This window comes from Nycticebus coucang, chromosome 15 (assembly GCF_027406575.1).
Source record: "Nycticebus coucang isolate mNycCou1 chromosome 15, mNycCou1.pri, whole genome shotgun sequence".
In the NCBI taxonomy this organism is placed as follows: Eukaryota; Metazoa; Chordata; class Mammalia; order Primates; family Lorisidae; genus Nycticebus; species Nycticebus coucang.
Genome location: NC_069794.1, coordinates 28,378,576 through 28,390,130, shown reverse-complemented (window position 1 = coordinate 28,390,130; position 11,555 = coordinate 28,378,576). Strand labels below are relative to the sequence as shown.

At 35.5% G+C, this 11,555-nt stretch overlaps 1 pseudogene; it reads right to left on the bottom strand.

Annotated features, from left to right (window-relative positions):
• Nucleotides 1–8,723: 8,723 nt before the first annotated feature.
• LOC128566422 (transcriptional enhancer factor TEF-1-like) lies at nucleotides 8,724–10,050 on the bottom strand (annotated as a pseudogene).
• Nucleotides 10,051–11,555: the final 1,505 nt, after the last annotated feature.

The following is an 11,555-nucleotide window of genomic DNA, read 5'->3' as shown; positions in this document are numbered from 1 at the left end:
GCAGGGAATAGCCATCCTATCAGTGTGAGGTGACCTCTCAATGTGCTTCTGATTTGAATTTTTCTGAGTTAAAATGTTGAGCATGTTTACATATACCTGTTGGCCATTTGTATGTTCTCTTTGGAGAAATACCTGTTTAGATTGTCTACTATTTTTATTGGATTATTATTATGATTTCTGCTATTGAGCTGTGGGAGTTACTTATATATTTGGGATATTAGCCCCTTATCAGATATACGCCCCACCATATATCTTCTCTCATTTCGTAGGTTGCTTTATTGAAGTGGCCATCCTTTGATACATGATTACAAGACAAAGATTTCTTCTTAACCAGTTTGGATGCATACAGGGCCCAAAGATACAAAAGCTGGAAGCAGGACAAGACTTTGAAAAGTACATGTAGATAGAAAAGATCCAAGAAGGAAGCTGAGTTTGAGAAGGAATTAGGTTTGACAAATTTCAAGTGCTAAGTAAATAGCAAGATAAACTGAATATTTGCTCTCTTTTGGAACCTTTGACCTTTTATGGTCCTCTAATTGAATTCTTATGTGTAAGAAATCTGCATTTGTTCTGGGACTCCTATGAAACCTAATTCTTAATAAGGCTCAATTTATTTTCTTTTTTTTTTTTTAACTTTTTAGACATTCTTATTACAAAGTAGTTATTTTCAATAAATGAGAGGATACACAAGTAACATAGATATATTTCATTGCAGGAAAAATAAAATAGATGATGCAGGTAACAAAGACAAGGTCCAAATGAGAAGACTGGTAAAATCCAAACTTTCCTTGTGACTGGGACACAATGTTCACATATTTAGCACCCAAAAGGGAGGCATTATGCTAACGGGAGTTCATGGTGATATGGTATTTTTAACTAATCTTTGCAGTTCTAGACTAAACTAGACTCTCCCTAGTCTTTGTTCAATTCATGGATAGCTTATATACTTACATGCTTCTTTATATTGTAGAAAGGCTGACAGTTATATAAGACGTTTAGCTTTGAGAAAATTGTGAAGGTTGCGATAATTTTCTTTGCCTTTTGTTCATGACCAAGCCAAATAGGTAATACCATTGTTCTTTCGATGAGCCAGCAAGGTGAAGCCTGAGGTGGGTAATTATACATGACAAATATTAAAATGGCTCATGTGAAAGACTATGTATATATTAGTGCTGGGTTTTTGACACATATTGTACATTTAAATGTTTGGTAAAACCAAATACAGGAGCAAAATTCCTTTCAAGAAAGGATCTTTATTTATGTTTATTATCAGTGAAAGGGCCGATAATACATGTTTACGATTGGTTTTAAAATAATAAATTTTAGACAGCTCATCTTTCTTCTCCAACTTATTGTCTATTTTATATATGTCAACAAAGCAATAGATGCTTCTGAGTGACAGCTCATTGTCCCTCTGTGATTAATCCTTTAAGATCAGTCAAATTCTTTTTCCTAACCAGAGTACAAACTGGTGTGCAAGTTAGTTTGACATTCACCCATTTACTTTAAATAAAAGACCTTGGCAACTATGTATATATCACAAACTGCAAAGATCCTGTTGGTTTACCCTACATATTAGCCAGCTTTTAAAATGAGGATAAGAGACACAGATTACTGGGTCAGAGATGACGGAGGACTTTATTACTCATTATGTACTAAACAGCTTAAGCTTTATAATTGTTCCCCTGGACTCCAGTTCCTAGCCCAGGGGTTACGATGGGTGGAAGGTATTCAGGTGCCTTGGGTGAATACTGCGTAAGTAGTTGTTTTGCATCATGGTTAAAGAAACCCCAATTTAGCAATCCTAAATCTTTTATAATGGGCTGCAAGCAAATCTGCTTGACTTTTGATTCAAAGAGAAGCATTGTCATTATAACAGTGTGTAGTAAATAATTGTTCCTTTTGCTCTAGTCCAAATACTATCTATGCCTTCCTTGTAACTGTACACACATTCTTGAAAAGATAAAAAACAAAAAGGCGGTCAGTTCCTTACTTACATGATAAGAAGAAACAGAAGAGACTTCCCCAACAGTATGCAAATTTGTTATGCTTTTATCAAAACATATTTTATTATATACCATAATTTTTTCATTTGATGTCTTTTTATAGTAATAACACTCTATTCCTTTATTGATTTTGAAACCTTAGCATGTAGAACTGATTTTTTATTTTTATTTATTTTCCATAATTATTTTTATTAAATCATAAACACATAGATCGTGTATACATTAATGCATTTATGGGGTACAATGTGCTGGTTTCATATAGAATTAGGAATTCTTTTTTAAAAAGTAATGGTAATATTTTTAAAAGAACAAATGTAATTTTATATAGTAACATGAGTAAGAATATAAGAATAAGTAAGTAATATAAGAATTCTATTAGTACACTGGCCCAATCCTCTTTTACCTAGAGCCGGCACTATTCTGAAAATAAAAAGAAATCCAAAATAATGTAGCTGTTTACTGAAGTTGTGAATGTAAGCAAACTTGGGTTCAGAAACAGTCAAGGTCATCTAGTTCTAAAAACATGTAAGCATTGTATATCCTATGGCTTTTCTACTTCTAAAGAAATTGGTTTCCTTGAAAAGGGATGTGTAGCTGGTTGAGTGTATTGGACTGTAATGAGATATATTCAGTTCACTTCCTACATTTCAAGACTGAGAGGGACCCTCCAAGTACTACAAATACTTGTAGCATATCCTCTCAGCTCAGGGAGCCGAGCTCTTCACCGTGTGACCTTCACCTATCTTTATAAGCTTGTCTTCTGCTACCCTCCTCTAAACAGTGAAACTAGGCTACATGCATCACCAATAAAAACGTCCTGCTTCTGTACTGAGATTCAGGATTCTCTCCTCATTCAACAAACACTCTTTCTCCAGCAGGTGCAAAGCTCCTAAAGACTTAGAAGTAAATATTCTTTACTCTAACTTCTCAAGGATAGGCATAAAGCCACCTTTTTGGAATATTTCATTCCTTTTGGAATTCTCAGTAGTTCTTTGCATGCTTATACTATTCATTAGTTTGCATGTAACCGTAGTTTTAAAAAAGGCAGGATAAAAACGCCAGTAAAGCTGTGTCTTATTACAAAGTGTCTTCTTTCTCAAACTAAAATAACTCTAGGAATAAGTGTTTTGCCTCCAGGTTGAGGCAAAGAACCTTCACTTTCGATAAATCCTATATCTTGTTAAAGCTTTAAACATAATTTGAATATGTATGAAAACGTACCAGATTTGTGCAAGTTAAAATAATAAGCACTTACTGTTAATCCATCTAAAAGCAATGTTTTTCCTTCTTTTTAATTGTATGTAAAGAAAAACAATTTTAAAGTTATCTGTAAAATAATAATTTAAAATTTCTATTTACAGATATAACAAAATTGCATTTATATCTCACAATTTACACAAAAATGACAAAGATTGTGTAAAGAGCATAAGGCTAGGCATCAGCTCTACCTGTTTTCTAAATGTATCTTTAAAAGTACAATCATTTTAAACTTTGGTATCACTATACTATTCAACAAGCCAATTAGTAGAAACAACAATGTAAAGATATGCACGTAATATTTAAATATATATGAAATACAGATTAATATTGCATGGGTTATTATTTAGGAACAACATGACTGCTGAAAAATTAGTCATACCAATTACTTTATCAAGAAATAAATTCTAGGTGGATAAAGGATTTGAACATGACATAATAATGCATGTTCAATAAATTCCAAAATGTGAATGAATTTCCTGTTACTCATAAAATGCATAAGTCAAATGAAAAAAGAAATTTTGTTGGTGTATACCTTTAAACCATATATTATATGGGACGTATACATTATCCAAAAATACAGATTGAGACTAAAAATGTTTTAAATTTTAGATTTTTTTTTTTTTTTTTTTTTTGCCTTTTGGAATGTTTGTGAGGATGGGAATCATTTAAACATAATATTCATTTAGGTTTCATATATACTATAAGCAAATAACCTGAAAGTCATTTTATTTTTCTCTGGGAATCGCGAATAAACTGTGTATTGTGTGCCTGCATTTTGACTTGAGCCCATCGTACGAAATCAGGTGCGGCTTTTTTATTTGTGGATTAGTCAGTACATAAAATCTGTTGACTTAGGAGCATTTCAAGTTTCTGATTCTCAGACATGCTCCACCTGACAATTTTTATATTTATATATGTATACATACAGAGAGAAAGAATGAGAGAGGAAGGGAGAGAGAAAAAGAGAGGAAACAATTTGTGTTCATGAATAGAACACAAATTGTGTTCATCAATACTTTCAGCAATTTCTAGATTATTGGATGTTTTCCTAAATTCATTATTGTTTTATTCATTTTCACCACAACCATATCTGACTCATTCCAGATAGTATTTATTCTAAATGTGTGAATTAGAGAACAATGATGCCATGAGATTATATGTCTTACTCAAAGACTAAGGTAAGAAGTAAAAAACAAAACAAAACAAAACAAAAAATGCTGTACTGTCTGGATCCTGCATGCCAGCTCCCAGTCCGTGTAATTTATTGCCACTTATGGCCCACAAATGATAATATAGTAATATTCATCATTAAAAAGAATAGAATAGACTTCTGAATTAATCATACAAAAATCTTTACTCAAACATGCATATGGATACATACATGTATATAGAAAAACATAAAAAGATGCGAAACAGTATATATTCTACATTATTCTTTGATTAAAAATGATAACAATGCAGTTACATAGCTTATACTTTAAGAGGAAGCTGAAGTGACTGGGGCATCAGGAGGGAAAAAACAAAAAATTATTATATCCACTATTAGAGCATATTTATTTATTTATTTATTTATGTTTTTATTGTTAAATCATACCTGTGTACATTAGTGCAATCAGGGGGTACAATGTGCTGGTTTCATATACAACCAGAAATATTCTCATCAAACTGTTCAACGTAGCCTTCATGACATTTTCTTAGTTATTGTATGTAGGCATTTGTATTCTGCATTTAGTAAGTTTCGCCTGTACCCATTCTAAGATGCACGTAGGTGTGGCCCCACCCATTACCCTCCCTCCACCAAAACCTCCCCCCTCCCTTCCCCATCCTTGGCCCTTTCCCCATATTCTTGTGCTATAGTTGGGTTATAGCCTTCATGTGAAAGCTATAAATTAGCTTCATAGTAGGGCTGAGTACATTGGATACTTTTTCTTCCATTCCTGAGATACTTTACTAAGAAGAATATGTTCCAGCTCCATCCATGTAAGCATGAAAGAGGTAAAGTCTCCATCTTTCTTTAAGGCTGCATAATATTCCATGGTATACATGTACCACAATTTGCTAGTCCATTCGTGGCTTGATGGGCACTTGGGCTTCTTCCATGACTTAGCAATTGTAAATTGGGATGCAGATGTCTTTTTTATATTCTGATTTTTGGTCTTCTGAGTATAAACCTAGTAAAGGAATTATAGGATCGAATGGCAGGTCTATTTTTAGGTCTCTAAGTATTCTCCAAACATCCTTCCAGAAGGAACGTATTAGTGTACATTCCCACCAGCAGTGTAGACATTTCCTTTCCTCCACATCCACGCCAACATCTCTGGTTTTGGAATTTTGTTATGTGGGCTACTCTTACTGGTGTCAGGTGATATCTCAAAGTAGTTTTGGTTTGCATTTCTCTGATGATTAAGGATGATGAGCTTTTTTTTTCATGTGTTTGTAGATTGTGCATCTGTCTTCTTTAGAGAAGTTTCTCTTCAAGTCCGTTGCTCACCTGAGATGGGATCACTTGCTCTTTTCTTGCTAATACGTTTGAGTTCTTTGTGGATTCTCGTTATTAAACCTTTATTGGAGGTATAACCTACAAATATTTTCTCCCATTCTGAGGGCTGTCTGCTTGCTTTACTTAATATGTTCTTGGCTGTGCAGAAGCTTTTTAGTTTTATCTGGTACCAGTAGTGTATTTTCGATACTGCTTCAATGCCTGGGGAGTCCTCCTCATAAAATATTCACCCAGCCCGATTCCTTCAAGAGTTTTCCCTGCACTTTCTTCAAGTATGTTTATAGTGTCATGTCTTAAGTTTAAATCTTTTATCGAGTAAGAGTCTATCTTAGTCAATGGTGAAAGGTGTGGGTACAGTTTCAGTCTTTTACAGATTGCCAGCCAGTTCACTCAGCACCATTGTTAAATAGGGAATCTTTCCCCACTGAAAGTTTTTAATTGGCTTGTCAAAGATCAAATAACGGTAAGTGGCTGGATTCATCTCTCGGTTCTCTATTCTGTTCCAGACATCTACTTCTCTGTTTTTGTGACAGTACCATGCTGTTTTGATCACTATCGATTTATAGTACAGTCTCAGGTCTGGTAGCGTGATTCCCCCTGCTATGTTTTTATTTCTGAGTAATGTTTTGGCTATTCGAGGATTTTTCTGATTCCATATAAAATGAAGTATTATTTTTTCAAGATCTTTAAAATATGACAATGGAGCTTTAATAGGAATTGCATTAAAATTATATATTGCTTTGGGTAGTATGGACATTTTAACAATGTTGATTCTTCCCAGCCATGAGCATATTATGTTTTTTCATTTGTTAACATCTTCAGCTATTTCTTTTCTTAAAGTTCCATAGTTCTCTTTGTAGAGATCTTTCACATCCTTTGTTAGGTATACTCTCAAATATTTCATCTTCTTTGGCACTACTGTGAAAGGAATGGACCGTTTTTTTGGCTTGGTTATTGTTGATATATATAAAGGCTGTAGACTTATGGGTGTTGATTTTGTAGCCTGAGACATTGCTTTATTCCTTGATCACTTCTAAAAGTTTTTTAGTAGAATTTCTAGTGTTTTCCAGATATACGATCATATTATCTGCGAAGAGTGAACGTATGATCTCTTCTGACCCCATGTGGATACCCTAGATCGCCTTTTCTTCCCTAATTGCAATGGCTAAAACTTCCATTACAATGTTAAATAGCAATGGAGACAATGGGCAACCTTGCCTGGTTCCTGATCTAAGTGGAAATGATTTCAATTTAACTCCATTCTGTACAATATTGACTGTGGGTTTGTTGTAGATGGCCTCTATTAGTTTAAGAAATGTCCCTTCTATACCAATTTTCTTAAGTGTTCTGATCGTGAAGAGATGCTGGATATTATCAAAAGCTTTTTCTGCATCAATTGAAAGAATCATATGGTCTTTATTTTTTAGTTTTATGTGCTGATTATATTTATAGATTTACATATATTGAACCAGCCTTGAGACCCTGGGTTAAATCCCACTTGGTCATGGTGTATCATTTTTTTTATGTGTTGTTGGATTCTGTTTGTTAGGATCTTACTGAGTATTTTTGCTTCAGTATTCATTAATGATATCAGTCTATAATTTTCTTTTCTTTTTGGGTCTTTCCCTGGTTTGGGGATCAAGGTGATGTTTGCTTCATAGAATGTGTTCGATAACATTCCTTCTTTTGCTATATTTTGGAAGAGGTTTAGTAATATAGGGACTAGTTCTTCTTTAAAGGTTTGGTAGAATTCTGACGTAAAGCCATCTGGTCCTGGGTTTTTCTTTTTAGGGAGATTTTGTATAGTTGATGCTATTTCAGAACTTGATATAGGCCATTTCCACTTCATTCTGGCTAAGTCTTGGTAGGTGGTGTACTTCCAGGTATTGGTCAATATCTTTCAGATTTTCATATTTCTGAGAGTGGAGTTTCTTATAGTATTCGTTAAGGATTTTTTGAATTTCTGAGGGATCTGTTGTTATTTCATTGTTACCATTTTTCATTGATGAAATTAAGGATTTTACTCTTTTTTTCTTGGTTAGGTTGGCCAAAGTTTTATCTATTTTATTGATCTTTTAAAAAAACCAACTTTTGGATTTATTGATCTGTTGTATAATTATTTTGTTTTCAATTTCATTTAATTCTGCTCTGATTTTGATTATTTCTTTTCTTCTACTGGGTTTGGGGTTGGAATGTTCTTCCTTTTCCAGTTGCTTGAGATGTCCTATTAAGTTATTAATTTCCTCTCTTTCTATTTCCTTGAGGAAGCCTTGCAGTGCTGTAAATTTCCCTCTTAGGACTGCCTTTGCAGTATCCCAGAGGTTCTGATAATTCGTGTCTTCTTTGTTGTTTTGTTCCATAAATTTGGTGATTTCCTTCTTAATCTCGAGTACAACCCATGTATTCTTTAGCATAACGTTGTTTAGCTTCCATGTTTTTATATGGGTATGCAGATTGCTGTTGTTATTCAGTTCAACTTTTTTTTTATATTTAAAGATTAATTTTACTTGTATCTTAAAACAAGAATTTTATTTTGGAAAAAAAAAAAGAGAACTAAAGACATTTGTGTAAAGGCTATGAATGTCCCGTGGTAAATGCTGTGTTTTAGTATTTTCTACCACAAATAGAAACAGGGCTCTGCGGTGAGAGACGTGGGTTGTTAGGTAATCACCTTTCCTGAGGAACTGCGGGCTGTGAATCTGAAGAACACATAGAAACAACTGGATTTCTCTTTTTACAACTGTACCAGAACTTTACAGCTACAATGATAGTATGAACACATGAAAAAATGACTCCACTCAAACAGGATTTATAAATGTTAGGGTGACCCTGGGGCCAGGACACCACCCTGCATGGTGAGGTTTATAGTCAGTCATTGGTTAATGGACAGAGTGTGTGTGTGCACATACGTGTGTATATACAGATATCTATATATATAAATAACCATGTTCAGTCCTTTACAAGCCTGTAATGTGATGTTGTGCTCCATGTTCACTATTTGAAACTTCAAATACATAGGCCATGCAGAGGAGGGTTTCTTGTGTAACCTTGTTTGTTACCACCAATAAAATTGTGAAGTTTTCCAAAACACTGTTCATCATATATTTCTCTGGCAAGTGTTTGAGCTTGTGGATAAAGTTGATCATATATTCACACATCGGGGAGCGGTTTATTCAGTATACAAATCAGCCATTCTCAAACCTTGCATACTACGTCTCTACTTTTTCTACTACTTGCTTCCCAAAAGAGCAAACTTTGGTGGAACAGGTGACTGTCATATTTTCGGAACTCTCATACTGACTGGTTACACCATAGAAAGCCCTGGCATCATCTTGAATATTGCAGTTTAAATCAGCCCAGAATTTTACGAGGGAGAAGGGGTTTTGAGGGCCCTTTCCAAACAGTCCTGTAAGCCACCTTTCTTTCCAGGAAATTTGTCATAAATCTGACGAATGTCCACTGATTCAAGCAATGGATCACTATAAGAATGGTTGGCACGCCCAATGTGCTCGAAGAGGTGTTTGTTGTATGAGTCTGGGTCTTGATGCTGCTTGAGAAAAGCTGAAAATTCCACCAGGTGAAGCTTGGTTATGCCAATGGATCGACCCTGCCAGGTGGGGACCGAGGGAGCTAGGGCTGACACAGGCTCAAACCCTGGAATGGGGGCTGTGACTGCTGGTTAGATGGGGTAGGCCTGCTACACAAAGGGCTTGATGACTTGCGAGGATCCTGTCTGCCCTGTTTGTATCATTCCCAACCAGAACCCTGGTGCCCCCAGGAAGGTTGAGCATGGAATCCCAGGCAGCCCCAGCTTATTGTTAATGGCAGTGGCTGAGACAATCTGGGCTGATGTCATGGCTGCCATGTGCTGCAGGGCCTTATCCTTTGCAGTCTGATCCTTTAGCTTGGAATGAAAATCATGAGATTTCCCTCTGGCAAGAACCTGAATGTGACTAGACACCTAATAGTGGCTTGAATTTCTCAAACTTTTTTTCTTGCTAAGACCTGTATATGACTAGACACCTGTTTTCTGGTCCACATCTTCCCTGTCCTCAGTTTGATGTATCTGGCTATCAATTCATTTCTACCAGACATTTTGCCTTCATCAGATAAGATGATTTTCCTCCTCCCACATGGTGGATAGATAGCCAGGGCCTCTTGAAAGCTCTGCTCGATGTCAGGGCTCCAGACCCCTTCTGCGTTGTTGTCAATTGGCTTATTTACAGAATTACTCATCCTTTCCATGTTTTCAGCAGGGCTCTCACTGCTGCTCCAGCTGCTGGGCTGAATTTTGGCATTTTATTCCATGATGGTCTGAGAAGATGCAAGGAATAATTTCTATTTTTTTTTTTAATTGGCTGAGGTTAGATTTGTGGCCTAGGATGTGATCGATTTTGGAGTATGTTCCATGGGCTAATGAGAAGAATGTGTATTCAGTTTTGTTGGGATGAAATGTTCTGTAGATGTCTGTCAAGTAGAGATGTTGAATGGTTAAGTTTAAATCTAAAATTTCTTTGCTTAGCTTCTTTTTGCAGGATATATCCAGCACTGCCAAAGGGGTGTTAAAATCTCCAACTATTATGGAACTGGAGGAAATCAAGTTGCTCATGTCTGTTAGAGTTTCTCTTATAAATTGAGGTGCGTTCTGGTTGGGTGCATAAATATTAATAATTGAAATCTCATTATATTGAGTATTACCTTTAACAAATATGAAGTGTCCATCCTTATCCTTCCTTATTTTGGTTGGTTTAAAGCCTATTGTGTCTGTGAATAGGATTGCAATGCCTGCTTTTTTCTGCTTTCCATTTGCCTGGAGTATAGATGACCATCCCTTCACCTTGAGTCTATATTTGTCTTTTAATGTAAGATGAGATTCTTGTATGCAGCAGATATCTGGCTTGAGTTTCTGTATCCAGTCAGCCAACCTGTCCTGTGCCTCTTTAGAGGACAATTTAAACCATTCACATTAATTGAGAATATTGATAAGCCTTCTGAGAGTCTGGTGGACATTTTTAATCCTTTTGTAACTGTGGAAGTTGGAATTTGATCAAAATTTTCTGGGTGGGTTTACTTTTGTTGTGGGGGGTTACCCTGGTCTTTATGAAGGATAGGTCTGAGAATATCCTGGAGAGCTGGTTTAGTTATGGCAAATTTCTTCAACATGTGAATGTTATTAAAGTATTAATTTCTCCATCATAAATGAAACTCAGTTTAGCTGGATACAGGATAAGGGTTGAAAGGTATTTTGTTTTAGTAGATTAAAAGTCAATGACCGTTCTCTTCTAGCTTGTAAGGTTTCAGCAGAGAGATATGCAGTTATTCTAATATTCTTCCCCTTGTAGGTAAAGGTTTTCTTTTGTCTGGCTGCTTTCAGAATTTTCTCCTTCATATTAACTTTAGTGAAATTGATTATGATGTGTCTGGGGGATGTCTTATTTGGGTTGAGTCATGCTGGAGTTCTGAAACTGTCTTCTATCTGAATTTCAAAATCTCTTGGCATGTCTGGAAAGTTCTCTTTCATAATCTAATGGAGAAGACACTCTGTGCCTTGTGAAGCCACTTCATTGCTTTCGGGGATCCCTATAAAATGAATATTGGTTTTCTTCGAATTATCTCAGAGCTCTCTGAGAGAGTGATCTGTTTTTGCCCTCCATTTTTCTTCCTCTTCGAGAGTTTGGGAGTGTTTGAAAGCTTTGTCTTCAATGTCAGAAATCCTTTCTTCTGGTTGGTCCATTCTGTTACTGAGGGATTCTACTATGTTTTTCAGATCTTTGAGGGATGCAACTTCT